This window comes from Amaranthus tricolor, chromosome 7, assembly GCF_026212465.1.
Source record: "Amaranthus tricolor cultivar Red isolate AtriRed21 chromosome 7, ASM2621246v1, whole genome shotgun sequence".
Taxonomy (NCBI): Eukaryota; Viridiplantae; Streptophyta; class Magnoliopsida; order Caryophyllales; family Amaranthaceae; genus Amaranthus; species Amaranthus tricolor.
The window spans coordinates 8955208-8980158 of NC_080053.1; the positions used below are offsets into that span (position 1 = coordinate 8955208).

Consider the following 24951-nt stretch of genomic DNA (forward strand, 5'->3'; position numbering starts at 1 on the left):
TTACGGGCACTCGAAAGATAGGACCCGTCGAGGCGGGTCGATGCGCATACGAACGAATTGTCCGAAAGAGGCGTGCGTCGGTGCGTTCGTGTAAGCGGAAATTGCACCGGGTCCCGTCGGAAGTCCCCGCGGAAGCGCGCCCGGCATGGATGGCCTCTTGATTTCCAAGTGTTGCGCGGATTTCTCAAATATTTTGTCGCTTTTTTGTTGCGAGTTCACCTGGCTTTTAAAGCCGGCGGACTCTTTTGTGAATCGGACAATACCGGGAGGGTGAAAAACGGTATTTGGGAAGGAGAAGGCTCGAAATAGGGGTCTCGGCTGCGAATTTACGAGCTTTGGAATGCTCTGGTTTTTTTTTTTTTTTTTTTTGGGCGGCATTGCGCATGTAAACAAATTGCTACGGTGAATGAACGGGTGCGATCATACCAGCACTAATGCACCGGATCCCATCAGAACTCCGCAGTTAAGCGTGCTTGGGCGAGAGTAGTACTAGGATGGGTGACCTCCTGGGAAGTCCTCGTGTTGCACCCCTTTTTCCCTCCTTTTTTTTTTTAATTTTTCTTATCTGTTTCCGCTGCACTTGAGCAGAAGGCATTTCAGTGGTTATCGTAGTATACTCCATGGAAGTAATTTTATTTATAAAAATATAACTCGCAACCGGGTCCCGACCTCGAATTTACGGGCACTCGAAAGATAGGACCCGTCGAGGCGGGTCGATGCGCATACGAACGAATTGTCCGAAAGAGGCGTGCGTCGGTGCGTTCGTGTAAGCGGAAATTGCACCGGGTCCCGTCGGAAGTCCCCGCGGAAGCGCGCCCGGCATGGATGGCCTCTTGATTTCCAAGTGTTGCGCGGATTTCTCAAATATTTTGTCGCTTTTTTGTTGCGAGTTCACCTGGCTTTTAAAGCCGGCGGACTCTTTTGTGAATCGGACAATACCGGGAGGGTGAAAAACGGTATTTGGGAAGGAGAAGGCTCGAAATAGGGGTCTCGGCTGCGAATTTACGAGCTTTGGAATGCTCTGGTTTTTTTTTTTTTTTTTTTTGGGCGGCATTGCGCATGTAAACAAATTGCTACGGTGAATGAACGGGTGCGATCATACCAGCACTAATGCACCGGATCCCATCAGAACTCCGCAGTTAAGCGTGCTTGGGCGAGAGTAGTACTAGGATGGGTGACCTCCTGGGAAGTCCTCGTGTTGCACCCCTTTTTCCCTCCTTTTTTTTTTTAATTTTTCTTATCTGTTTCCGCTGCACTTGAGCAGAAGGCATTTCAGTGGTTATCGTAGTATACTCCATGGAAGTAATTTTATTTATAAAAATATAACTCGCAACCGGGTCCCGACCTCGAATTTACGGGCACTCGAAAGATAGGACCCGTCGAGGCGGGTCGATGCGCATACGAACGAATTGTCCGAAAGAGGCGTGCGTCGGTGCGTTCGTGTAAGCGGAAATTGCACCGGGTCCCGTCGGAAGTCCCCGCGGAAGCGCGCCCGGCATGGATGGCCTCTTGATTTCCAAGTGTTGCGCGGATTTCTCAAATATTTTGTCGCTTTTTTGTTGCGAGTTCACCTGGCTTTTAAAGCCGGCGGACTCTTTTGTGAATCGGACAATACCGGGAGGGTGAAAAACGGTATTTGGGAAGGAGAAGGCTCGAAATAGGGGTCTCGGCTGCGAATTTACGAGCTTTGGAATGCTCTGGTTTTTTTTTTTTTTTTTTTTGGGCGGCATTGCGCATGTAAACAAATTGCTACGGTGAATGAACGGGTGCGATCATACCAGCACTAATGCACCGGATCCCATCAGAACTCCGCAGTTAAGCGTGCTTGGGCGAGAGTAGTACTAGGATGGGTGACCTCCTGGGAAGTCCTCGTGTTGCACCCCTTTTTCCCTCCTTTTTTTTTTTAATTTTTCTTATCTGTTTCCGCTGCACTTGAGCAGAAGGCATTTCAGTGGTTATCGTAGTATACTCCATGGAAGTAATTTTATTTATAAAAATATAACTCGCAACCGGGTCCCGACCTCGAATTTACGGGCACTCGAAAGATAGGACCCGTCGAGGCGGGTCGATGCGCATACGAACGAATTGTCCGAAAGAGGCGTGCGTCGGTGCGTTCGTGTAAGCGGAAATTGCACCGGGTCCCGTCGGAAGTCCCCGCGGAAGCGCGCCCGGCATGGATGGCCTCTTGATTTCCAAGTGTTGCGCGGATTTCTCAAATATTTTGTCGCTTTTTTGTTGCGAGTTCACCTGGCTTTTAAAGCCGGCGGACTCTTTTGTGAATCGGACAATACCGGGAGGGTGAAAAACGGTATTTGGGAAGGAGAAGGCTCGAAATAGGGGTCTCGGCTGCGAATTTACGAGCTTTGGAATGCTCTGGTTTTTTTTTTTTTTTTTTTGGGCGGCATTGCGCATGTAAACAAATTGCTACGGTGAATGAACGGGTGCGATCATACCAGCACTAATGCACCGGATCCCATCAGAACTCCGCAGTTAAGCGTGCTTGGGCGAGAGTAGTACTAGGATGGGTGACCTCCTGGGAAGTCCTCGTGTTGCACCCCTTTTTCCCTCCTTTTTTTTTTTAATTTTTCTTATCTGTTTCCGCTGCACTTGAGCAGAAGGCATTTCAGTGGTTATCGTAGTATACTCCATGGAAGTAATTTTATTTATAAAAATATAACTCGCAACCGGGTCCCGACCTCGAATTTACGGGCACTCGAAAGATAGGACCCGTCGAGGCGGGTCGATGCGCATACGAACGAATTGTCCGAAAGAGGCGTGCGTCGGTGCGTTCGTGTAAGCGGAAATTGCACCGGGTCCCGTCGGAAGTCCCCGCGGAAGCGCGCCCGGCATGGATGGCCTCTTGATTTCCAAGTGTTGCGCGGATTTCTCAAATATTTTGTCGCTTTTTTGTTGCGAGTTCACCTGGCTTTTAAAGCCGGCGGACTCTTTTGTGAATCGGACAATACCGGGAGGGTGAAAAACGGTATTTGGGAAGGAGAAGGCTCGAAATAGGGGTCTCGGCTGCGAATTTACGAGCTTTGGAATGCTCTGGTTTTTTTTTTTTTTTTTTTGGGCGGCATTGCGCATGTAAACAAATTGCTACGGTGAATGAACGGGTGCGATCATACCAGCACTAATGCACCGGATCCCATCAGAACTCCGCAGTTAAGCGTGCTTGGGCGAGAGTAGTACTAGGATGGGTGACCTCCTGGGAAGTCCTCGTGTTGCACCCCTTTTTCCCTCCTTTTTTTTTTTAATTTTTCTTATCTGTTTCCGCTGCACTTGAGCAGAAGGCATTTCAGTGGTTATCGTAGTATACTCCATGGAAGTAATTTTATTTATAAAAATATAACTCGCAACCGGGTCCCGACCTCGAATTTACGGGCACTCGAAAGATAGGACCCGTCGAGGCGGGTCGATGCGCATACGAACGAATTGTCCGAAAGAGGCGTGCGTCGGTGCGTTCGTGTAAGCGGAAATTGCACCGGGTCCCGTCGGAAGTCCCCGCGGAAGCGCGCCCGGCATGGATGGCCTCTTGATTTCCAAGTGTTGCGCGGATTTCTCAAATATTTTGTCGCTTTTTTGTTGCGAGTTCACCTGGCTTTTAAAGCCGGCGGACTCTTTTGTGAATCGGACAATACCGGGAGGGTGAAAAACGGTATTTGGGAAGGAGAAGGCTCGAAATAGGGGTCTCGGCTGCGAATTTACGAGCTTTGGAATGCTCTGGTTTTTTTTTTTTTTTTTTTGGGCGGCATTGCGCATGTAAACAAATTGCTACGGTGAATGAACGGGTGCGATCATACCAGCACTAATGCACCGGATCCCATCAGAACTCCGCAGTTAAGCGTGCTTGGGCGAGAGTAGTACTAGGATGGGTGACCTCCTGGGAAGTCCTCGTGTTGCACCCCTTTTTCCCTCCTTTTTTTTTTTTAATTTTTCTTATCTGTTTCCGCTGCACTTGAGCAGAAGGCATTTCAGTGGTTATCGTAGTATACTCCATGGAAGTAATTTTATTTATAAAAATATAACTCGCAACCGGGTCCCGACCTCGAATTTACGGGCACTCGAAAGATAGGACCCGTCGAGGCGGGTCGATGCGCATACGAACGAATTGTCCGAAAGAGGCGTGCGTCGGTGCGTTCGTGTAAGCGGAAATTGCACCGGGTCCCGTCGGAAGTCCCCGCGGAAGCGCGCCCGGCATGGATGGCCTCTTGATTTCCAAGTGTTGCGCGGATCTCTCAAATATTTTGTCGCTTTTTTGTTGCGAGTTCACCTGGCTTTTAAAGCCGGCGGACTCTTTTGTGAATCGGACAATACCGGGAGGGTGAAAAACGGTATTTGGGAAGGAGAAGGCTCGAAATAGGGGTCTCGGCTGCGAATTTACGAGCTTTGGAATGCTCTGGTTTTTTTTTTTTTTTTTTTGGGCGGCATTGCGCATGTAAACAAATTGCTACGGTGAATGAACGGGTGCGATCATACCAGCACTAATGCACCGGATCCCATCAGAACTCCGCAGTTAAGCGTGCTTGGGCGAGAGTAGTACTAGGATGGGTGACCTCCTGGGAAGTCCTCGTGTTGCACCCCTTTTTCCCTCCTTTTTTTTTTTAATTTTTCTTATCTGTTTCCGCTGCACTTGAGCAGAAGGCATTTCAGTGGTTATCGTAGTATACTCCATGGAAGTAATTTTATTTATAAAAATATAACTCGCAACCGGGTCCCGACCTCGAATTTACGGGCACTCGAAAGATAGGACCCGTCGAGGCGGGTCGATGCGCATACGAACGAATTGTCCGAAAGAGGCGTGCGTCGGTGCGTTCGTGTAAGCGGAAATTGCACCGGGTCCCGTCGGAAGTCCCCGCGGAAGCGCGCCCGGCATGGATGGCCTCTTGATTTCCAAGTGTTGCGCGGATCTCTCAAATATTTTGTCGCTTTTTTGTTGCGAGTTCACCTGGCTTTTAAAGCCGGCGGACTCTTTTGTGAATCGGACAATACCGGGAGGGTGAAAAACGGTATTTGGGAAGGAGAAGGCTCGAAATAGGGGTCTCGGCTGCGAATTTACGAGCTTTGGAATGCTCTGGTTTTTTTTTTTTTTTTGGGCGGCATTGCGCATGTAAACAAATTGCTACGGTGAATGAACGGGTGCGATCATACCAGCACTAATGCACCGGATCCCATCAGAACTCCGCAGTTAAGCGTGCTTGGGCGAGAGTAGTACTAGGATGGGTGACCTCCTGGGAAGTCCTCGTGTTGCACCCCTTTTTCCCTCCTTTTTTTTTTTAATTTTTCTTATCTGTTTCCGCTGCACTTGAGCAGAAGGCATTTCAGTGGTTATCGTAGTATACTCCATGGAAGTAATTTTATTTATAAAAATATAACTCGCAACCGGGTCCCGACCTCGAATTTACGGGCACTCGAAAGATAGGACCCGTCGAGGCGGGTCAATGCGCATACGAACGAATTGTCCGAAAGAGGCGTGCGTCGGTGCGTTCGTGTAAGCGGAAATTGCACCGGGTCCCGTCGGAAGTCCCCGCGGAAGCGCGCCCGGCATGGATGGCCTCTTGATTTCCAAGTGTTGCGCGGATCTCTCAAATATTTTGTCGCTTTTTTGTTGCGAGTTCACCTGGCTTTTAAAGCCGGCGGACTCTTTTGTGAATCGGACAATACCGGGAGGGTGAAAAACGGTATTTGGGAAGGAGAAGGCTCGAAATAGGGGTCTCGGCTGCGAATTTACGAGCTTTGGAATGCTCTGGTTTTTTTTTTTTTTTTGGGCGGCATTGCGCATGTAAACAAATTTCTACGGTGAATGAACGGGTGCGATCATACCAGCACTAATGCACCGGATCCCATCAGAACTCCGCAGTTAAGCGTGCTTGGGCGAGAGTAGTACTAGGATGGGTGACCTCCTGGGAAGTCCTCGTGTTGCACCCCTTTTTCCCTCCTTTTTTTTTTAATTTTTCTTATCTGTTTCCGCTGCACTTGAGCAGAAGGCATTTCAGTGGTTATCGTAGTATACTCCATGGAAGTAATTTTATTTATAAAAATATAACTCGCAACCGGGTCCCGACCTCGAATTTACGGGCACTCGAAAGATAGGACCCGTCGAGGCGGGTCGATGCGCATACGAACGAATTGTCCGAAAGAGGCGTGCGTCGGTGCGTTCGTGTAAGCGGAAATTGCACCGGGTCCCGTCGGAAGTCCCCGCGGAAGCGCGCCCGGCATGGATGGCCTCTTGATTTCCAAGTGTTGCGCGGATCTCTCAAATATTTTGTCGCTTTTTTGTTGCGAGTTCACCTGGCTTTTAAAGCCGGCGGACTCTTTTGTGAATCGGACAATACCGGGAGGGTGAAAAACGGTATTTGGGAAGGAGAAGGCTCGAAATAGGGGTCTCGGCTGCGAATTTACGAGCTTTGGAATGCTCTGGTTTTTTTTTTTTTTTTTGGGCGGCATTGCGCATGTAAACAAATTGCTACGGTGAATGAACGGGTGCGATCATACCAGCACTAATGCACCGGATCCCATCAGAACTCCGCAGTTAAGCGTGCTTGGGCGAGAGTAGTACTAGGATGGGTGACCTCCTGGGAAGTCCTCGTGTTGCACCCCTTTTTCCCTCCTTTTTTTTTTTAATTTTTCTTATCTGTTTCCGCTGCACTTGAGCAGAAGGCATTTCAGTGGTTATCGTAGTATACTCCATGGAAGTAATTTTATTTATAAAAATATAACTCGCAACCGGGTCCCGACCTCGAATTTACGGGCACTCGAAAGATAGGACCCGTCGAGGCGGGTCGATGCGCATACGAACGAATTGTCCGAAAGAGGCGTGCGTCGGTGCGTTCGTGTAAGCGGAAATTGCACCGGGTCCCGTCGGAAGTCCCCGCGGAAGCGCGCCCGGCATGGATGGCCTCTTGATTTCCATGTGTTGCGCGGATCTCTCAAATATTTTGTCGCTTTTTTGTTGCGAGTTCACCTGGCTTTTAAAGCCGGCGGACTCTTTTGTGAATCGGACAATACCGGGAGGGTGAAAAACGGTATTTGGGAAGGAGAAGGCTCGAAATAGGGGTCTCGGCTGCGAATTTACGAGCTTTGGAATGCTCTGGTTTGTTTTTTTTTTTTTTTGGGCGGCATTGCGCATGTAAACAAATTGCTACGGTGAATGAACGGGTGCGATCATACCAGCACTAATGCACCGGATCCCATCAGAACTCCGCAGTTAAGCGTGCTTGGGCGAGAGTAGTACTAGGATGGGTGACCTCCTGGGAAGTCCTCGTGTTGCACCCCTTTTTCCCTCCTTTTTTTTTTTAATTTTTCTTATCTGTTTCCGCTGCACTTGAGCAGAAGGCATTTCAGTGGTTATCGTAGTATACTCCATGGAAGTAATTTTATTTATAAAAATATAACTCGCAACCGGGTCCCGACCTCGAATTTACGGGCACTCGAAAGATAGGACCCGTCGAGGCGGGTCGATGCGCATACGAACGAATTGTCCGAAAGAGGCGTGCGTCGGTGCGTTCGTGTAAGCGGAAATTGCACCGGGTCCCGTCGGAAGTCCCCGCGGAAGCGCGCCCGGCATGGATGGCCTCTTGATTTCCAAGTGTTGCGCGGATCTCTCAAATATTTTGTCGCTTTTTTGTTGCGAGTTCACCTGGCTTTTAAAGCCGGCGGACTCTTTTGTGAATCGGACAATACCGGGAGGGTGAAAAACGGTATTTGGGAAGGAGAAGGCTCGAAATAGGGGTCTCGGCTGCGAATTTACGAGCTTTGGAATGCTCTGGTTTTTTTTTTTTTTTTGGGCGGCATTGCGCATGTAAACAAATTGCTACGGTGAATGAACGGGTGCGATCATACCAGCACTAATGCACCGGATCCCATCAGAACTCCGCAGTTAAGCGTGCTTGGGCGAGAGTAGTACTAGGATGGGTGACCTCCTGGGAAGTCCTCGTGTTGCACCCCTTTTTCCCTCCTTTTTTTTTTTTAATTTTTCTTATCTGTTTCCGCTGCACTTGAGCAGAAGGCATTTCAGTGGTTATCGTAGTATACTCCATGGAAGTAATTTTATTTATAAAAATATAACTCGCAACCGGGTCCCGACCTCGAATTTACGGGCACTCGAAAGATAGGACCCGTCGAGGCGGGTCGATGCGCATACGAACGAATTGTCCGAAAGAGGCGTGCGTCGGTGCGTTCGTGTAAGCGGAAATTGCACCGGGTCCCGTCGGAAGTCCCCGCGGAAGCGCGCCCGGCATGGATGGCCTCTTGATTTCCAAGTGTTGCGCGGATCTCTCAAATATTTTGTCGCTTTTTTGTTGCGAGTTCACCTGGCTTTTAAAGCCGGCGGACTCTTTTGTGAATCGGACAATACCGGGAGGGTGAAAAACGGTATTTGGGAAGGAGAAGGCTCGAAATAGGGGTCTCGGCTGCGAATTTACGAGCTTTGGAATGCTCTGGTTTTTTTTTTTTTTTTTGGGCGGCATTGCGCATGTAAACAAATTGCTACGGTGAATGAACGGGTGCGATCATACCAGCACTAATGCACCGGATCCCATCAGAACTCCGCAGTTAAGCGTGCTTGGGCGAGAGTAGTACTAGGATGGGTGACCTCCTGGGAAGTCCTCGTGTTGCACCCCTTTTTCCCTCCTTTTTTTTTTTTAATTTTTCTTATCTGTTTCCGCTGCACTTGAGCAGAAGGCATTTCAGTGGTTATCGTAGTATACTCCATGGAAGTAATTTTATTTATAAAAATATAACTCGCAACCGGGTCCCGACCTCGAATTTACGGGCACTCGAAAGATAGGACCCGTCGAGGCGGGTCGATGCGCATACGAACGAATTGTCCGAAAGAGGCGTGCGTCGGTGCGTTCGTGTAAGCGGAAATTGCACCGGGTCCCGTCGGAAGTCCCCGCGGAAGCGCGCCCGGCATGGATGGCCTCTTGATTTCCAAGTGTTGCGCGGATCTCTCAAATATTTTGTCGCTTTTTTGTTGCGAGTTCACCTGGCTTTTAAAGCCGGCGGACTCTTTTGTGAATCGGACAATACCGGGAGGGTGAAAAACGGTATTTGGGAAGGAGAAGGCTCGAAATAGGGGTCTCGGCTGCGAATTTACGAGCTTTGGAATGCTCTGGTTTTTTTTTTTTTTTTTTGGGCGGCATTGCGCATGTAAACAAATTGCTACGGTGAATGAACGGGTGCGATCATACCAGCACTAATGCACCGGATCCCATCAGAACTCCGCAGTTAAGCGTCCTTGGGCGAGAGTAGTACTAGGATGGGTGACCTCCTGGGAAGTCCTCGTGTTGCACCCCTTTTTCCCTCCTTTTTTTTTTTAATTTTTCTTATCTGTTTCCGCTGCACTTGAGCAGAAGGCATTTCAGTGGTTATCGTAGTATACTCCATGGAAGTAATTTTATTTATAAAAATATAACTCGCAACCGGGTCCCGACCTCGAATTTACGGGCACTCGAAAGATAGGACCCGTCGAGGCGGGTCGATGCGCATACGAACGAATTGTCCGAAAGAGGCGTGCGTCGGTGCGTTCGTGTAAGCGGAAATTGCACCGGGTCCCGTCGGAAGTCCCCGCGGAAGCGCGCCCGGCATGGATGGCCTCTTGATTTCCAAGTGTTGCGCGGATCTCTCAAATATTTTGTCGCTTTTTTGTTGCGAGTTCACCTGGCTTTTAAAGCCGGCGGACTCTTTTGTGAATCGGACAATACCGGGAGGGTGAAAAACGGTATTTGGGAAGGAGAAGGCTCGAAATAGGGGTCTCGGCTGCGAATTTACGAGCTTTGGAATGCTCTGGTTTTTTTTTTTTTTTTTGGGCGGCATTGCGCATGTAAACAAATTGCTACGGTGAATGAACGGGTGCGATCATACCAGCACTAATGCACCGGATCCCATCAGAACTCCGCAGTTAAGCGTGCTTGGGCGAGAGTAGTACTAGGATGGGTGACCTCCTGGGAAGTCCTCGTGTTGCACCCCTTTTTCCCTCCTTTTTTTTTTTAATTTTTCTTATCTGTTTCCGCTGCACTTGAGCAGAAGGCATTTCAGTGGTTATCGTAGTATACTCCATGGAAGTAATTTTATTTATAAAAATATAACTCGCAACCGGGTCCCGACCTCGAATTTACGGGCACTCGAAAGATAGGACCCGTCGAGGCGGGTCGATGCGCATACGAACGAATTGTCCGAAAGAGGCGTGCGTCGGTGCGTTCGTGTAAGCGGAAATTGCACCGGGTCCCGTCGGAAGTCCCCGCGGAAGCGCGCCCGGCATGGATGGCCTCTTGATTTCCAAGTGTTGCGCGGATCTCTCAAATATTTTGTCGCTTTTTTGTTGCGAGTTCACCTGGCTTTTAAAGCCGGCGGACTCTTTTGTGAATCGGACAATACCGGGAGGGTGAAAAACGGTATTTGGGAAGGAGAAGGCTCGAAATAGGGGTCTCGGCTGCGAATTTACGAGCTTTGGAATGCTCTGGTTTTTTTTTTTTTTTTGGGCGGCATTGCGCATGTAAACAAATTGCTACGGTGAATGAACGGGTGCGATCATACCAGCACTAATGCACCGGATCCCATCAGAACTCCGCAGTTAAGCGTGCTTGGGCGAGAGTAGTACTAGGATGGGTGACCTCCTGGGAAGTCCTCGTGTTGCACCCCTTTTTCCCTCCTTTTTTTTTTAATTTTTCTTATCTGTTTCCGCTGCACTTGAGCAGAAGGCATTTCAGTGGTTATCGTAGTATACTCCATGGAAGTAATTTTATTTATAAAAATATAACTCGCAACCGGGTCCCGACCTCGAATTTACGGGCACTCGAAAGATAGGACCCGTCGAGGCGGGTCGATGCGCATACGAACGAATTGTCCGAAAGAGGCGTGCGTCGGTGCGTTCGTGTAAGCGGAAATTGCACCGGGTCCCGTCGGAAGTCCCCGCGGAAGCGCGCCCGGCATGGATGGCCTCTTGATTTCCAAGTGTTGCGCGGATCTCTCAAATATTTTGTCGCTTTTTTGTTGCGAGTTCACCTGGCTTTTAAAGCCGGCGGACTCTTTTGTGAATCGGACAATACCGGGAGGGTGAAAAACGGTATTTGGGAAGGAGAAGGCTCGAAATAGGGGTCTCGGCTGCGAATTTACGAGCTTTGGAATGCTCTGGTTTTTTTTTTTTTTTTGGGCGGCATTGCGCATGTAAACAAATTGCTACGGTGAATGAACGGGTGTGATCATACCAGCACTAATGCACCGGATCCCATCAGAACTCCGCAGTTAAGCGTGCTTGGGCGAGAGTAGTACTAGGATGGGTGACCTCCTGGGAAGTCCTCGTGTTGCACCCCTTTTTCCCTCCTTTTTTTTTTAATTTTTCTTATCTGTTTCCGCTGCACTTGAGCAGAAGGCATTTCAGTGGTTATCGTAGTATACTCCATGGAAGTAATTTTATTTATAAAAATATAACTCGCAACCGGGTCCCGACCTCGAATTTACGGGCACTCGAAAGATAGGACCCGTCGAGGCGGGTCGATGCGCATACGAACGAATTGTCCGAAAGAGGCGTGCGTCGGTGCGTTCGTGTAAGCGGAAATTGCACCGGGTCCCGTCGGAAGTCCCCGCGGAAGCGCGCCCGGCATGGATGGCCTCTTGATTTCCAAGTGTTGCGCGGATCTCTCAAATATTTTGTCGCTTTTTTGTTGCGAGTTCACCTGGCTTTTAAAGCCGGCGGACTCTTTTGTGAATCGGACAATACCGGGAGGGTGAAAAACGGTATTTGGGAAGGAGAAGGCTCGAAATAGGGGTCTCGGCTGCGAATTTACGAGCTTTGGAATGCTCTGGTTTTTTTTTTTTTTTTTGGGCGGCATTGCGCATGTAAACAAATTGCTACGGTGAATGAACGGGTGCGATCATACCAGCACTAATGCACCGGATCCCATCAGAACTCCGCAGTTAAGCGTGCTTGGGCGAGAGTAGTACTAGGATGGGTGACCTCCTGGGAAGTCCTCGTGTTGCACCCCTTTTTCCCTCCTTTTTTTTTTTAATTTTTCTTATCTGTTTCCGCTGCACTTGAGCAGAAGGCATTTCAGTGGTTATCGTAGTATACTCCATGGAAGTAATTTTATTTATAAAAATATAACTCGCAACCGGGTCCCGACCTCGAATTTACGGGCACTCGAAAGATAGGACCCGTCGAGGCGGGTCGATGCGCATACGAACGAATTGTCCGAAAGAGGCGTGCGTCGGTGCGTTCGTGTAAGCGGAAATTGCACCGGGTCCCGTCGGAAGTCCCCGCGGAAGCGCGCCCGGCATGGATGGCCTCTTGATTTCCAAGTGTTGCGCGGATCTCTCAAATATTTTGTCGCTTTTTTGTTGCGAGTTCACCTGGCTTTTAAAGCCGGCGGACTCTTTTGTGAATCGGACAATACCGGGAGGGTGAAAAACGGTATTTGGGAAGGAGAAGGCTCGAAATAGGGGTCTCGGCTGCGAATTTACGAGCTTTGGAATGCTCTGGTTTTTTTTTTTTTTTTGGGCGGCATTGCGCATGTAAACAAATTGCTACGGTGAATGAACGGGTGCGATCATACCAGCACTAATGCACCGGATCCCATCAGAACTCCGCAGTTAAGCGTGCTTGGGCGAGAGTAGTACTAGGATGGGTGACCTCCTGGGAAGTCCTCGTGTTGCACCCCTTTTTCCCTCCTTTTTTTTTTTAATTTTTCTTATCTGTTTCCGCTGCACTTGAGCAGAAGGCATTTCAGTGGTTATCGTAGTATACTCCATGGAAGTAATTTTATTTATAAAAATATAACTCGCAACCGGGTCCCGACCTCGAATTTACGGGCACTCGAAAGATAGGACCCGTCGAGGCGGGTCGATGCGCATACGAACGAATTGTCCGAAAGAGGCGTGCGTCGGTGCGTTCGTGTAAGCGGAAATTGCACCGGGTCCCGTCGGAAGTCCCCGCGGAAGCGCGCCCGGCATGGATGGCCTCTTGATTTCCAAGTGTTGCGCGGATTTCTCAAATATTTTGTCGCTTTTTTGTTGCGAGTTCACCTGGCTTTTAAAGCCGGCGGACTCTTTTGTGAATCGGACAATACCGGGAGGGTGAAAAACGGTATTTGGGAAGGAGAAGGCTCGAAATAGGGGTCTCGGCTGCGAATTTACGAGCTTTGGAATGCTCTGGTTTTTTTTTTTTTTTTTTTTGGGCGGCATTGCGCATGTAAACAAATTGCTACGGTGAATGAACGGGTGCGATCATACCAGCACTAATGCACCGGATCCCATCAGAACTCCGCAGTTAAGCGTGCTTGGGCGAGAGTAGTACTAGGATGGGTGACCTCCTGGGAAGTCCTCGTGTTGCACCCCTTTTTCCCTCCTTTTTTTTTTTAATTTTTCTTATCTGTTTCCGCTGCACTTGAGCAGAAGGCATTTCAGTGGTTATCGTAGTATACTCCATGGAAGTAATTTTATTTATAAAAATATAACTCGCAACCGGGTCCCGACCTCGAATTTACGGGCACTCGAAAGATAGGACCCGTCGAGGCGGGTCGATGCGCATACGAACGAATTGTCCGAAAGAGGCGTGCGTCGGTGCGTTCGTGTAAGCGGAAATTGCACCGGGTCCCGTCGGAAGTCCCCGCGGAAGCGCGCCCGGCATGGATGGCCTCTTGATTTCCAAGTGTTGCGCGGATTTCTCAAATATTTTGTCGCTTTTTTGTTGCGAGTTCACCTGGCTTTTAAAGCCGGCGGACTCTTTTGTGAATCGGACAATACCGGGAGGGTGAAAAACGGTATTTGGGAAGGAGAAGGCTCGAAATAGGGGTCTCGGCTGCGAATTTACGAGCTTTGGAATGCTCTGGTTTTTTTTTTTTTTTTTTTGGGCGGCATTGCGCATGTAAACAAATTGCTACGGTGAATGAACGGGTGCGATCATACCAGCACTAATGCACCGGATCCCATCAGAACTCCGCAGTTAAGCGTGCTTGGGCGAGAGTAGTACTAGGATGGGTGACCTCCTGGGAAGTCCTCGTGTTGCACCCCTTTTTCCCTCCTTTTTTTTTTTAATTTTTCTTATCTGTTTCCGCTGCACTTGAGCAGAAGGCATTTCAGTGGTTATCGTAGTATACTCCATGGAAGTAATTTTATTTATAAAAATATAACTCGCAACCGGGTCCCGACCTCGAATTTACGGGCACTCGAAAGATAGGACCCGTCGAGGCGGGTCGATGCGCATACGAACGAATTGTCCGAAAGAGGCGTGCGTCGGTGCGTTCGTGTAAGCGGAAATTGCACCGGGTCCCGTCGGAAGTCCCCGCGGAAGCGCGCCCGGCATGGATGGCCTCTTGATTTCCAAGTGTTGCGCGGATTTCTCAAATATTTTGTCGCTTTTTTGTTGCGAGTTCACCTGGCTTTTAAAGCCGGCGGACTCTTTTGTGAATCGGACAATACCGGGAGGGTGAAAAACGGTATTTGGGAAGGAGAAGGCTCGAAATAGGGGTCTCGGCTGCGAATTTACGAGCTTTGGAATGCTCTGGTTTTTTTTTTTTTTTTTTTGGGCGGCATTGCGCATGTAAACAAATTGCTACGGTGAATGAACGGGTGCGATCATACCAGCACTAATGCACCGGATCCCATCAGAACTCCGCAGTTAAGCGTGCTTGGGCGAGAGTAGTACTAGGATGGGTGACCTCCTGGGAAGTCCTCGTGTTGCACCCCTTTTTCCCTCCTTTTTTTTTTTAATTTTTCTTATCTGTTTCCGCTGCACTTGAGCAGAAGGCATTTCAGTGGTTATCGTAGTATACTCCATGGAAGTAATTTTATTTATAAAAATATAACTCGCAACCGGGTCCCGACCTCGAATTTACGGGCACTCGAAAGATAGGACCCGTCGAGGCGGGTCGATGCGCATACGAACGAATTGTCCGAAAGAGGCGTGCGTCGGTGCGTTCGTGTAAGCGGAAATTGCACCGGGTCCCGTCGGAAGTCCCCGCGGAAGCGCGCCCGGCATGGATGGCCTCTTGATTTCCAAGTGTTGCGCGGATTTCTCAAATATTTTGTCGCTTTTTTGTTGCGAGTTCACCTGGCTTTTAAAGCCGGCGGACTCTTTTGTGAATCGGACAATACCGGGAGGGTGAAAAACGGTATTTGGGAAGGAGAAGGCTCGAAATAGGGGTCTCGGCTGCGAATTTACGAGCTTTGGAATGCTCTGGTTTTTTTTTTTTTTTTTTTGGGCGGCATTGCGCATGTAAGCAAATTGCTACGGTGAATGAACGGGTGCGATCATACCAGCACTAATGCACCGGATCCCATCAGAACTCCGCAGTTAAGCGTGCTTGGGCGAGAGTAGTACTAGGATGGGTGACCTCCTGGGAAGTCCTCGTGTTGCACCCCTTTTTCCCTCCTTTTTTTTTTTAATTTTTCTTATCTGTTTCCGCTGCACTTGAGCAGAAGGCATTTCAGTGGTTATCGTAGTATACTCCATGGAAGTAATTTTATTTATAAAAATATAACTCGCAACCGGGTCCCGACCTCGAATTTACGGGCACTCGAAAGATAGGACCCGTCGAGGCGGGTCGATGCGCATACGAACGAATTGTCCGAAAGAGGCGTGCGTCGGTGCGTTCGTGTAAGCGGAAATTGCACCGGGTCCCGTCGGAAGTCCCCGCGGAAGCGCGCCCGGCATGGATGGCCTCTTGATTTCCAAGTGTTGCGCGGATTTCTCAAATATTTTGTCGCTTTTTTGTTGCGAGTTCACCTGGCTTTTAAAGCCGGCGGACTCTTTTGTGAATCGGACAATACCGGGAGGGTGAAAAACGGTATTTGGGAAGGAGAAGGCTCGAAATAGGGGTCTCGGCTGCGAATTTACGAGCTTTGGAATGCTCTGGTTTTTTTTTTTTTTTTTGGGCGGCATTGCGCATGTAAACAAATTGCTACGGTGAATGAACGGGTGCGATCATACCAGCACTAATGCACCGGATCCCATCAGAACTCCGCAGTTAAGCGTGCTTGGGCGAGAGTAGTACTAGGATGGGTGACCTCCTGGGAAGTCCTCGTGTTGCACCCCTTTTTCCCTCCTTTTTTTTTTAATTTTTCTTATCTGTTTCCGCTGCACTTGAGCAGAAGGCATTTCAGTGGTTATCGTAGTATACTCCATGGAAGTAATTTTATTTATAAAAATATAACTCGCAACCGGGTCCCGACCTCGAATTTACGGGCACTCGAAAGATAGGACCCGTCGAGGCGGGTCGATGCGCATACGAACGAATTGTCCGAAAGAGGCGTGCGTCGGTGCGTTCGTGTAAGCGGAAATTGCACCGGGTCCCGTCGGAAGTCCCCGCGGAAGCGCGCCCGGCATGGATGGCCTCTTGATTTCCAAGTGTTGCGCGGATTTCTCAAATATTTTGTCGCTTTTTTGTTGCGAGTTCACCTGGCTTTTAAAGCCGGCGGACTCTTTTGTGAATCGGACAATACCGGGAGGGTGAAAAACGGTATTTGGGAAGGAGAAGGCTCGAAATAGGGGTCTCGGCTGCGAATTTACGAGCTTTGGAATGCTCTGGTTTTTTTTTTTTTTTTTTTGGGCGGCATTGCGCATGTAAACAAATTGCTACGGTGAATGAACGGGTGCGATCATACCAGCACTAATGCACCGGATCCCATCAGAACTCCGCAGTTAAGCGTGCTTGGGCGAGAGTAGTACTAGGATGGGTGACCTCCTGGGAAGTCCTCGTGTTGCACCCCTTTTTCCCTCCTTTTTTTTTTTAATTTTTCTTATCTGTTTCCGCTGCACTTGAGCAGAAGGCATTTCAGTGGTTATCGTAGTATACTCCATGGAAGTAATTTTATTTATAAAAATATAACTCGCAACCGGGTCCCGACCTCGAATTTACGGGCACTCGAAAGATAGGACCCGTCGAGGCGGGTCGATGCGCATACGAACGAATTGTCCGAAAGAGGCGTGCGTCGGTGCGTTCGTGTAAGCGGAAATTGCACCGGGTCCCGTCGGAAGTCCCCGCGGAAGCGCGCCCGGCATGGATGGCCTCTTGATTTCCAAGTGTTGCGCGGATCTCTCAAATATTTTGTCGCTTTTTTGTTGCGAGTTCACCTGGCTTTTAAAGCCGGCGGACTCTTTTGTGAATCGGACAATACCGGGAGGGTGAAAAACGGTATTTGGGAAGGAGAAGGCTCGAAATAGGGGTCTCGGCTGCGAATTTACGAGCTTTGGAATGCTCTGGTTTTTTTTTTTTTTTTTTTGGGCGGCATTGCGCATGTAAACAAATTGCTACGGTGAATGAACGGGTGCGATCATACCAGCACTAATGCACCGGATCCCATCAGAACTCCGCAGTTAAGCGTGCTTGGGCGAGAGTAGTACTAGGATGGGTGACCTCCTGGGAAGTCCTCGTGTTGCACCCCTTTTTCCCTCCTTTTTTTTTTTAATTTTTCTTATCTGTTTCCGCTGCACTTGAGCAGAAGGCATTTCAGTGGTTATCGTAGTATACTCCATGGAAGTAATTTTATTTATAAAAATATAACTCGCAACCGGGTCCCGACCTCGAATTTACGGGCACTCGAAAGATAGGACCCGTCGAGGCGGGTCGATGCGCATACGAACGAATTGTCCGAAAGAGGCGTGCGTCGGTGCGTTCGTGTAAGCGGAAATTGCACCGGGTCCCGTCGGAAGTCCCCGCGGAAGCGCGCCCGGCATGGATGGCCTCTTGATTTCCAAGTGTTGCGCGGATTTCTCAAATATTTTGTCGCTTTTTTGTTGCGAGTTCACCTGGCTTTTAAAGCCGGCGGACTCTTTTGTGAATCGGACAATACCGGGAGGGTGAAAAACGGTATTTGGGAAGGAGAAGGCTCGAAATAGGGGTCTCGGCTGCGAATTTACGAGCTTTGGAATGCTCTGGTTTTTTTTTTTTTTTTTGGGCGGCATTGCGCATGTAAACAAATTGCTACGGTGAATGAACGGGTGCGATCATACCAGCACTAATGCACCGGATCCCATCAGAACTCCGCAGTTAAGCGTGCTTGGGCGAGAGTAGTACTAGGATGGGTGACCTCCTGGGAAGTCCTCGTGTTGCACCCCTTTTTCCCTCCTTTTTTTTTTTAATTTTTCTTATCTGTTTCCGCTGCACTTGAGCAGAAGGCATTTCAGTGGTTATCGTAGTATACTCCATGGAAGTAATTTTATTTATAAAAATATAACTCGCAACCGGGTCCCGACCTCGAATTTACGGGCACTCGAAAGATAGGACCCGTCGAGGCGGGTCGATGCGCATACGAACGAATTGTCCGAAAGAGGCGTGCGTCGGTGCGTTCGTGTAAGCGGAAATTGCACCGGGTCCCGTCGGAAGTCCCCGCGGAAGCGCGCCCGGCATGGATGGCCTCTTGATTTCCAAGTGTTGCGCGGATCTCTCAAATATTTTGTCGCTTTTTTGTTGCGAGTTCACCTGGCTTTTAAAGCCGGCGGACTCTTTTGTGAATCGGACAATACCGGGAGGGTGAAAAACGGTATTTGGGAAGGAGAAGGCTCGAAATAGGGGTCTCGGCTGCGAATTTACGAGCTTTGGAATGCTCTGGTTTTTTTTTTTTTTTTGGGCGGCATTGCGCATGTAAACAAATTGCTACGGTGAATGAACGGGTGCGATCATACCAGCACTAATGCACCGGATCCCATCAGAACTCCGCAGTTAAGCGTGCTTGGGCGAGAGTAGTACTAGGATGGGTGACCTCCTGGGAAGTCCTCGTGTTGCACCCCTTTTTCCCTCCTTTTTTTTTTAATTTTTCTTATCTGTTTCCGCTGCACTTGAGCAGAAGGCATTTCAGTGGTTATCGTAGTATACTCCATGGAAGTAATTTTATTTATAAAAATATAACTCGCAACCGGGTCCCGACCTCGAATTTACGGGCACTCGAAAGATAGGACCCGTCGAGGCGGGTCGATGCGCATACGAACGAATTGTCCGAAAGAGGCGTGCGTCGGTGCGTTCGTGTAAGCGGAAATTGCACCGGGTCCCGTCGGAAGTCCCCGCGGAAGCGCGCCCGGCATGGATGGCCTCTTGATTTCCAAGTGTTGCGCGGATCTCTCAAATATTTTGTCGCTTTTTTGTTGCGAGTTCACCTGGCTTTTAAAGCCGGCGGACTCTTTTGTGAATCGGACAATACCGGGAGGGTGAAAAACGGTATTTGGGAAGGAGAAGGCTCGAAATAGGGGTCTCGGCTGCGAATTTACGAGCTTTGGAATGCTCTGGTTTTTTTTTTTTTTTTTTGGGCGGCATTGCGCATGTAAACAAATTGCTACGGTGAATGAACGGGTGCGATCATACCAGCACTAATGCACCGGATCCCATCAGAACTCCGCAGTTAAGCGTGCTTGGGCGAGAGTAGTACTAGGATGGGTGACCTCCTGGGAAGTCCTCGTGTTGCACCCCTTTTTCCCTCCTTTTTTTTTTTAATTTTTCTTATCTGTTTCCGCTGCACTTGAGCAGAAGGCATTTCAGTGGTTATCGTAGTATACTCCATGGAAGTAATTTTATTTATAAAAATATAACTCGCAACCGGGTCCCGACCTCGAATTTACGGGCACTCGAAAGATAGGACCCGTCGAGGCGGGTCGATGCGCATACGAACGAATTGTCCGAAAGAGGCGTGCGTCGGTGCGTTCGTGTAAGCGGAAATTGCACCGGGTCCCGTCGGAAGTCCCCGCGGAAGCGCGCCCGGCATGGATGGCCTCTTGATTTCCAAGTGTTGCGCGGATTTCTCAAATATTTTGTCGCTTTTTTGTTGCGAGTTCACCTGGCTTTTAAAGCCGGCGGACTCTTTTGTGAATCGGACAATACCGGGAGGGTGAAAAACGGTATTTGGGAAGGAGAAGGCTCGAAATAGGGGTCTCGGCTGCGAATTTACGAGCTTTGGAATGCTCTGGTTTTTTTTTTTTTTTTTTTGGGCGGCATTGCGCATGTAAACAAATTGCTACGGTGAATGAACGGGTGCGATCATACCAGCACTAATGCACCGGATCCCATCAGAACTCCGCAGTTAAGCGTGCTTGGGCGAGAGTAGTACTAGGATGGGTGACCTCCTGGGAAGTCCTCGTGTTGCACCCCTTTTTCCCTCCTTTTTTTTTTTAATTTTTCTTATCTGTTTCCGCTGCACTTGAGCAGAAGGCATTTCAGTGGTTATCGTAGTATACTCCATGGAAGTAATTTTATTTATAAAAATATAACTCGCAACCGGGTCCCGACCTCGAATTTACGGGCACTCGAAAGATAGGACCCGTCGAGGCGGGTCGATGCGCATACGAACGAATTGTCCGAAAGAGGCGTGCGTCGGTGCGTTCGTGTAAGCGGAAATTGCACCGGGTCCCGTCGGAAGTCCCCGCGGAAGCGCGCCCGGCATGGATGGCCTCTTGATTTCCAAGTGTTGCGCGGATTTCTCAAATATTTTGTCGCTTTTTTGTTGCGAGTTCACCTGGCTTTTAAAGCCGGCGGACTCTTTTGTGAATCGGACAATACCGGGAGGGTGAAAAACGGTATTTGGGAAGGAGAAGGCTCGAAATAGGGGTCTCGGCTGCGAATTTACGAGCTTTGGAATGCTCTGGTTTTTTTTTTTTTTTTTTTGGGCGGCATTGCGCATATAAACAAATTGCTACGGTGAATGAACGGGTGCGATCATACCAGCACTAATGCACCGGATCCCATCAGAACTCCGCAGTTAAGCGTGCTTGGGCGAGAGTAGTACTAGGATGGGTGACCTCCTGGGAAGTCCTCGTGTTGCACCCCTTTTTCCCTCCTTTTTTTTTTTAATTTTTCTTATCTGTTTCCGCTGCACTTGAGCAGAAGGCATTTCAGTGGTTATCGTAGTATACTCCATGGAAGTAATTTTATTTATAAAAATATAACTCGCAACCGGGTCCCGACCTCGAATTTACGGGCACTCGAAAGATAGGACCCGTCGAGGCGGGTCGATGCGCATACGAACGAATTGTCCGAAAGAGGCGTGCGTCGGTGCGTTCGTGTAAGCGGAAATTGCACCGGGTCCCGTCGGAAGTCCCCGCGGAAGCGCGCCCGGCATGGATGGCCTCTTGATTTCCAAGTGTTGCGCGGATTTCTCAAATATTTTGTCGCTTTTTTGTTGCGAGTTCACCTGGCTTTTAAAGCCGGCGGACTCTTTTGTGAATCGGACAATACCGGGAGGGTGAAAAACGGTATTTGGGAAGGAGAAGGCTCGAAATAGGGGTCTCGGCTGCGAATTTACGAGCTTTGGAATGCTCTGGTTTTTTTTTTTTTTTTTTTTTGGGCGGCATTGCGCATGTAAACAAATTGCTACGGTGAATGAACGTGTGCGATCATACCAGCACTAATGCACCGGATCCCATCAGAACTCCGCAGTTAAGCGTGCTTGGGCGAGAGTAGTACTAGGATGGGTGACCTCCTGGGAAGTCCTCGTGTTGCACCCCTTTTTCCCTCCTTTTTTTTTTTAATTTTTCTTATCTGTTTCCGCTGCACTTGAGCAGAAGGCATTTCAGTGGTTATCGTAGTATACTCCATGGAAGTAATTTTATTTATAAAAATATAACTCGCAACCGGGTCCCGACCTCGAATTTACGGGCACTCGAAAGATAGGACCCGTCGAGGCGGGTCGATGCGCATACGAACGAATTGTCCGAAAGAGGCGTGCGTCGGTGCGTTCGTGTAAGCGGAAATTGCACCGGGTCCCGTCGGAAGTCCCCGCGGAAGCGCGCCCGGCATGGATGGCCTCTTGATTTCCAAGTGTTGCGCGGATTTCTCAAATATTTTGTCGCTTTTTTGTTGCGAGTTCACCTGGCTTTTAAAGCCGGCGGACTCTTTTGTGAATCGGACAATACCGGGAGGGTGAAAAACGGTATTTGGGAAGGAGAAGGCTCGAAATAGGGGTCTCGGCTGCGAATTTACGAGCTTTGGAATGCTCTGGTTTTTTTTTTTTTTTTGGGCGGCATTGCGCATGTAAACAAATTGCTACGGTGAATGAACGGGTGCGATCATACCAGCACTAATGCACCGGATCCCATCAGAACTCCGCAGTTAAGCGTGCTTGGGCGAGAGTAGTACTAGGATGGGTGACCTCCTGGGAAGTCCTCGTGTTGCACCCCTTTTTCCCTCCTTTTTTTTTTTAATTTTTCTTATCTGTTTCCGCTGCACTTGAGCAGAAGGCATTTCAGTGGTTATCGTAGTATACTCCATGGAAGTAATTTTATTTATAAAAATATAACTCGCAACCGGGTCCCGACCTCGAATTTACGGGCACTCGAAAGATAGGACCCGTCGAGGCGGGTCGATGCGCATACGAACGAATTGTCCGAAAGAGGCGTGCGTCGGTGCGTTCGTGTAAGCGGAAATTGCACCGGGTCCCGTCGGAAGTCCCCGCGGAAGCGCGCCCGGCATGGATGGCCTCTTGATTTCCAAGTGTTGCGCGGATCTCTCAAATATTTTGTCGCTTTTTTGTTGCGAGTTCACCTGGCTTTTAAAGCCGGCGGACTCTTTTGTGAATCGGACAATACCGGGAGGGTGAAAAACGGTATTTGGGAAGGAGAAGGCTCGAAATAGGGGTCTCGGCTGCGAATTTACGAGCTTTGGAATGCTCTGGTTTTTTTTTTTTTTTTTTTGGGCGGCATTGCGCATGTAAACAAATTGCTACGGTGAATGAACGGGTGCGATCATACCAGCACTAATGCACCGGATCCCATCAGAACTCCGCAGTTAAGCGTGCTTGGGCGAGAGTAGTACTAGGATGGGTGACCTCCTGGGAAGTCCTCGTGTTGCACCCCTTTTTCCCTCCTTTTTTTTTTTAATTTTTCTTATCTGTTTCCGCTGCACTTGAGCAGAAGGCATTTCAGTGGTTATCGTAGTATACTCCATGGAAGTAATTTTATTTATAAAAATATAACTCGCAACCGGGTCCCGACCTCGAATTTACGGGCACTCGAAAGATAGGACCCGTCGAGGCGGGTCGATGCGCATACGAACGAATTGTCCGAAAGAGGCGTGCGTCGGTGCGTTCGTGTAAGCGGAAATTGCACCGGGTCCCGTCGGAAGTCCCCGCGGAAGCGCGCCCGGCATGGATGGCCTCTTGATTTCCAAGTGTTGCGCGGATTTCTCAAATATTTTGTCGCTTTTTTGTTGCGAGTTCACCTGGCTTTTAAAGCCGGCGGACTCTTTTGTGAATCGGACAATACCGGGAGGGTGAAAAACGGTATTTGGGAAGGAGAAGGCTCGAAATAGGGGTCTCGGCTGCGAATTTACGAGCTTTGGAATGCTCTGGTTTTTTTTTTTTTTTTTTTTGGGCGGCATTGCGCATGTAAACAAATTGCTACGGTGAATGAACGTGTGCGATCATACCAGCACTAATGCACCGGATCCCATCAGAACTCCGCAGTTAAGCGTGCTTGGGCGAGAGTAGTACTAGGATGGGTGACCTCCTGGGAAGTCCTCGTGTTGCACCCCTTTTTCCCTCCTTTTTTTTTTAATTTTTCTTATCTGTTTCCGCTGCACTTGAGCAGAAGGCATTTCAGTGGTTATCGTAGTATACTCCATGGAAGTAATTTTATTTATAAAAATATAACTCGCAACCGGGTCCCGACCTCGAATTTACGGGCACTCGAAAGATAGGACCCGTCGAGGCGGGTCGATGCGCATACGAACGAATTGTCCGAAAGAGGCGTGCGTCGGTGCGTTCGTGTAAGCGGAAATTGCACCGGGTCCCGTCGGAAGTCCCCGCGGAAGCGCGCCCGGCATGGATGGCCTCTTGATTTCCAAGTGTTGCGCGGATTTCTCAAATATTTTGTCGCTTTTTTGTTGCGAGTTCACCTGGCTTTTAAAGCCGGCGGACTCTTTTGTGAATCGGACAATACCGGGAGGGTGAAAAACGGTATTTGGGAAGGAGAAGGCTCGAAATAGGGGTCTCGGCTGCGAATTTACGAGCTTTGGAATGCTCTGGTTTTTTTTTTTTTTTTTTTTGGGCGGCATTGCGCATGTAAACAAATTGCTACGGTGAATGAACGGGTGCGATCATACCAGCACTAATGCACCGGATCCCATCAGAACTCCGCAGTTAAGCGTGCTTGGGCGAGAGTAGTACTAGGATGGGTGACCTCCTGGGAAGTCCTCGTGTTGCACCCCTTTTTCCCTCCTTTTTTTTTTTAATTTTTCTTATCTGTTTCCGCTGCACTTGAGCAGAAGGCATTTCAGTGGTTATCGTAGTATACTCCATGGAAGTAATTTTATTTATAAAAATATAACTCGCAACCGGGTCCCGACCTCGAATTTACGGGCACTCGAAAGATAGGACCCGTCGAGGCGGGTCGATGCGCATACGAACGAATTGTCCGAAAGAGGCGTGCGTCGGTGCGTTCGTGTAAGCGGAAATTGCACCGGGTCCCGTCGGAAGTCCCCGCGGAAGCGCGCCCGGCATGGATGGCCTCTTGATTTCCAAGTGTTGCGCGGATTTCTCAAATATTTTGTCGCTTTTTTGTTGCGAGTTCACCTGGCTTTTAAAGCCGGCGGACTCTTTTGTGAATCGGACAATACCGGGAGGGTGAAAAACGGTATTTGGGAAGGAGAAGGCTCGAAATAGGGGTCTCGGCTGCGAATTTACGAGCTTTGGAATGCTCTGGTTTTTTTTTTTTTTTTTTTTGGGCGGCATTGCGCATGTAAACAAATTGCTACGGTGAATGAACGTGTGCGATCATACCAGCACTAATGCACCGGATCCCATCAGAACTCCGCAGTTAAGCGTGCTTGGGCGAGAGTAGTACTAGGATGGGTGACCTCCTGGGAAGTCCTCGTGTTGCACCCCTTTTTCCCTCCTTTTTTTTTTTAATTTTTCTTATCTGTTTCCGCTGCACTTGAGCAGAAGGCATTTCAGTGGTTATCGTAGTATACTCCATGGAAGTAATTTTATTTATAAAAATATAACTCGCAACCGGGTCCCGACCTCGAATTTACGGGC

The 24951-nt window shown here is 49.0% G+C and overlaps 37 non-coding genes across 37 annotated transcripts; all 37 read left to right on the forward strand.

Annotated features, from left to right (window-relative positions):
• The first annotated feature begins 412 nt into the window (after positions 1-412).
• On the forward strand, positions 413-531 carry LOC130820026 (5S ribosomal RNA). The gene has a single exon (XR_009045050.1). It is a non-coding gene; the product is annotated as a 5S ribosomal RNA (ribosomal RNA).
• A 557-nt stretch (positions 532-1088) lies between these two features.
• Positions 1089-1207, forward strand: LOC130820038 (5S ribosomal RNA). The gene has a single exon (XR_009045062.1). It is a non-coding gene; the product is annotated as a 5S ribosomal RNA (ribosomal RNA).
• A 557-nt stretch (positions 1208-1764) lies between these two features.
• LOC130820049 (5S ribosomal RNA) lies at positions 1765-1883 on the forward strand. Its single transcript, XR_009045073.1, has one exon. It is a non-coding gene; the product is annotated as a 5S ribosomal RNA (ribosomal RNA).
• A 556-nt stretch (positions 1884-2439) lies between these two features.
• LOC130820061 (5S ribosomal RNA) lies at positions 2440-2558 on the forward strand. Its single transcript, XR_009045085.1, has one exon. It is a non-coding gene; the product is annotated as a 5S ribosomal RNA (ribosomal RNA).
• A 556-nt stretch (positions 2559-3114) lies between these two features.
• LOC130820073 (5S ribosomal RNA) lies at positions 3115-3233 on the forward strand. Its single transcript, XR_009045097.1, has one exon. It is a non-coding gene; the product is annotated as a 5S ribosomal RNA (ribosomal RNA).
• Positions 3234-3789: 556 nt separating this feature from the next.
• Positions 3790-3908, forward strand: LOC130820084 (5S ribosomal RNA). The gene has a single exon (XR_009045108.1). It is a non-coding gene; the product is annotated as a 5S ribosomal RNA (ribosomal RNA).
• A 557-nt stretch (positions 3909-4465) lies between these two features.
• On the forward strand, positions 4466-4584 carry LOC130818998 (5S ribosomal RNA). Its single transcript, XR_009044053.1, has one exon. It is a non-coding gene; the product is annotated as a 5S ribosomal RNA (ribosomal RNA).
• Positions 4585-5137: 553 nt separating this feature from the next.
• On the forward strand, positions 5138-5256 carry LOC130819010 (5S ribosomal RNA). The gene has a single exon (XR_009044064.1). It is a non-coding gene; the product is annotated as a 5S ribosomal RNA (ribosomal RNA).
• A 553-nt stretch (positions 5257-5809) lies between these two features.
• LOC130819022 (5S ribosomal RNA) lies at positions 5810-5928 on the forward strand. Its single transcript, XR_009044075.1, has one exon. It is a non-coding gene; the product is annotated as a 5S ribosomal RNA (ribosomal RNA).
• A 553-nt stretch (positions 5929-6481) lies between these two features.
• Positions 6482-6600, forward strand: LOC130819033 (5S ribosomal RNA). Its single transcript, XR_009044086.1, has one exon. It is a non-coding gene; the product is annotated as a 5S ribosomal RNA (ribosomal RNA).
• Positions 6601-7156: 556 nt separating this feature from the next.
• LOC130819045 (5S ribosomal RNA) lies at positions 7157-7275 on the forward strand. Its single transcript, XR_009044097.1, has one exon. It is a non-coding gene; the product is annotated as a 5S ribosomal RNA (ribosomal RNA).
• A 553-nt stretch (positions 7276-7828) lies between these two features.
• On the forward strand, positions 7829-7947 carry LOC130819058 (5S ribosomal RNA). Its single transcript, XR_009044109.1, has one exon. It is a non-coding gene; the product is annotated as a 5S ribosomal RNA (ribosomal RNA).
• Positions 7948-8502: 555 nt separating this feature from the next.
• LOC130819069 (5S ribosomal RNA) lies at positions 8503-8621 on the forward strand. The gene has a single exon (XR_009044120.1). It is a non-coding gene; the product is annotated as a 5S ribosomal RNA (ribosomal RNA).
• A 556-nt stretch (positions 8622-9177) lies between these two features.
• LOC130819569 (5S ribosomal RNA) lies at positions 9178-9296 on the forward strand. Its single transcript, XR_009044607.1, has one exon. It is a non-coding gene; the product is annotated as a 5S ribosomal RNA (ribosomal RNA).
• Positions 9297-9850: 554 nt separating this feature from the next.
• On the forward strand, positions 9851-9969 carry LOC130819081 (5S ribosomal RNA). The gene has a single exon (XR_009044131.1). It is a non-coding gene; the product is annotated as a 5S ribosomal RNA (ribosomal RNA).
• A 553-nt stretch (positions 9970-10522) lies between these two features.
• LOC130819093 (5S ribosomal RNA) lies at positions 10523-10641 on the forward strand. The gene has a single exon (XR_009044142.1). It is a non-coding gene; the product is annotated as a 5S ribosomal RNA (ribosomal RNA).
• Positions 10642-11193: 552 nt separating this feature from the next.
• LOC130819435 (5S ribosomal RNA) lies at positions 11194-11312 on the forward strand. Its single transcript, XR_009044472.1, has one exon. It is a non-coding gene; the product is annotated as a 5S ribosomal RNA (ribosomal RNA).
• A 553-nt stretch (positions 11313-11865) lies between these two features.
• Positions 11866-11984, forward strand: LOC130819105 (5S ribosomal RNA). The gene has a single exon (XR_009044153.1). It is a non-coding gene; the product is annotated as a 5S ribosomal RNA (ribosomal RNA).
• A 553-nt stretch (positions 11985-12537) lies between these two features.
• LOC130819117 (5S ribosomal RNA) lies at positions 12538-12656 on the forward strand. Its single transcript, XR_009044164.1, has one exon. It is a non-coding gene; the product is annotated as a 5S ribosomal RNA (ribosomal RNA).
• A 557-nt stretch (positions 12657-13213) lies between these two features.
• Positions 13214-13332, forward strand: LOC130819129 (5S ribosomal RNA). Its single transcript, XR_009044175.1, has one exon. It is a non-coding gene; the product is annotated as a 5S ribosomal RNA (ribosomal RNA).
• Positions 13333-13888: 556 nt separating this feature from the next.
• Positions 13889-14007, forward strand: LOC130819140 (5S ribosomal RNA). Its single transcript, XR_009044186.1, has one exon. It is a non-coding gene; the product is annotated as a 5S ribosomal RNA (ribosomal RNA).
• A 556-nt stretch (positions 14008-14563) lies between these two features.
• LOC130819151 (5S ribosomal RNA) lies at positions 14564-14682 on the forward strand. The gene has a single exon (XR_009044197.1). It is a non-coding gene; the product is annotated as a 5S ribosomal RNA (ribosomal RNA).
• A 556-nt stretch (positions 14683-15238) lies between these two features.
• On the forward strand, positions 15239-15357 carry LOC130819162 (5S ribosomal RNA). Its single transcript, XR_009044208.1, has one exon. It is a non-coding gene; the product is annotated as a 5S ribosomal RNA (ribosomal RNA).
• A 554-nt stretch (positions 15358-15911) lies between these two features.
• Positions 15912-16030, forward strand: LOC130819174 (5S ribosomal RNA). Its single transcript, XR_009044220.1, has one exon. It is a non-coding gene; the product is annotated as a 5S ribosomal RNA (ribosomal RNA).
• Positions 16031-16585: 555 nt separating this feature from the next.
• LOC130819186 (5S ribosomal RNA) lies at positions 16586-16704 on the forward strand. The gene has a single exon (XR_009044231.1). It is a non-coding gene; the product is annotated as a 5S ribosomal RNA (ribosomal RNA).
• Positions 16705-17260: 556 nt separating this feature from the next.
• Positions 17261-17379, forward strand: LOC130819198 (5S ribosomal RNA). The gene has a single exon (XR_009044242.1). It is a non-coding gene; the product is annotated as a 5S ribosomal RNA (ribosomal RNA).
• Positions 17380-17933: 554 nt separating this feature from the next.
• Positions 17934-18052, forward strand: LOC130819209 (5S ribosomal RNA). Its single transcript, XR_009044253.1, has one exon. It is a non-coding gene; the product is annotated as a 5S ribosomal RNA (ribosomal RNA).
• A 553-nt stretch (positions 18053-18605) lies between these two features.
• On the forward strand, positions 18606-18724 carry LOC130819221 (5S ribosomal RNA). Its single transcript, XR_009044264.1, has one exon. It is a non-coding gene; the product is annotated as a 5S ribosomal RNA (ribosomal RNA).
• Positions 18725-19278: 554 nt separating this feature from the next.
• Positions 19279-19397, forward strand: LOC130819232 (5S ribosomal RNA). The gene has a single exon (XR_009044277.1). It is a non-coding gene; the product is annotated as a 5S ribosomal RNA (ribosomal RNA).
• Positions 19398-19953: 556 nt separating this feature from the next.
• LOC130819243 (5S ribosomal RNA) lies at positions 19954-20072 on the forward strand. Its single transcript, XR_009044290.1, has one exon. It is a non-coding gene; the product is annotated as a 5S ribosomal RNA (ribosomal RNA).
• A 556-nt stretch (positions 20073-20628) lies between these two features.
• Positions 20629-20747, forward strand: LOC130819256 (5S ribosomal RNA). The gene has a single exon (XR_009044301.1). It is a non-coding gene; the product is annotated as a 5S ribosomal RNA (ribosomal RNA).
• A 558-nt stretch (positions 20748-21305) lies between these two features.
• LOC130819506 (5S ribosomal RNA) lies at positions 21306-21424 on the forward strand. The gene has a single exon (XR_009044542.1). It is a non-coding gene; the product is annotated as a 5S ribosomal RNA (ribosomal RNA).
• Positions 21425-21977: 553 nt separating this feature from the next.
• On the forward strand, positions 21978-22096 carry LOC130819267 (5S ribosomal RNA). The gene has a single exon (XR_009044312.1). It is a non-coding gene; the product is annotated as a 5S ribosomal RNA (ribosomal RNA).
• Positions 22097-22652: 556 nt separating this feature from the next.
• Positions 22653-22771, forward strand: LOC130819279 (5S ribosomal RNA). The gene has a single exon (XR_009044323.1). It is a non-coding gene; the product is annotated as a 5S ribosomal RNA (ribosomal RNA).
• Positions 22772-23328: 557 nt separating this feature from the next.
• LOC130819507 (5S ribosomal RNA) lies at positions 23329-23447 on the forward strand. Its single transcript, XR_009044543.1, has one exon. It is a non-coding gene; the product is annotated as a 5S ribosomal RNA (ribosomal RNA).
• A 556-nt stretch (positions 23448-24003) lies between these two features.
• Positions 24004-24122, forward strand: LOC130819292 (5S ribosomal RNA). Its single transcript, XR_009044335.1, has one exon. It is a non-coding gene; the product is annotated as a 5S ribosomal RNA (ribosomal RNA).
• Positions 24123-24679: 557 nt separating this feature from the next.
• On the forward strand, positions 24680-24798 carry LOC130819508 (5S ribosomal RNA). Its single transcript, XR_009044544.1, has one exon. It is a non-coding gene; the product is annotated as a 5S ribosomal RNA (ribosomal RNA).
• Positions 24799-24951: the final 153 nt, after the last annotated feature.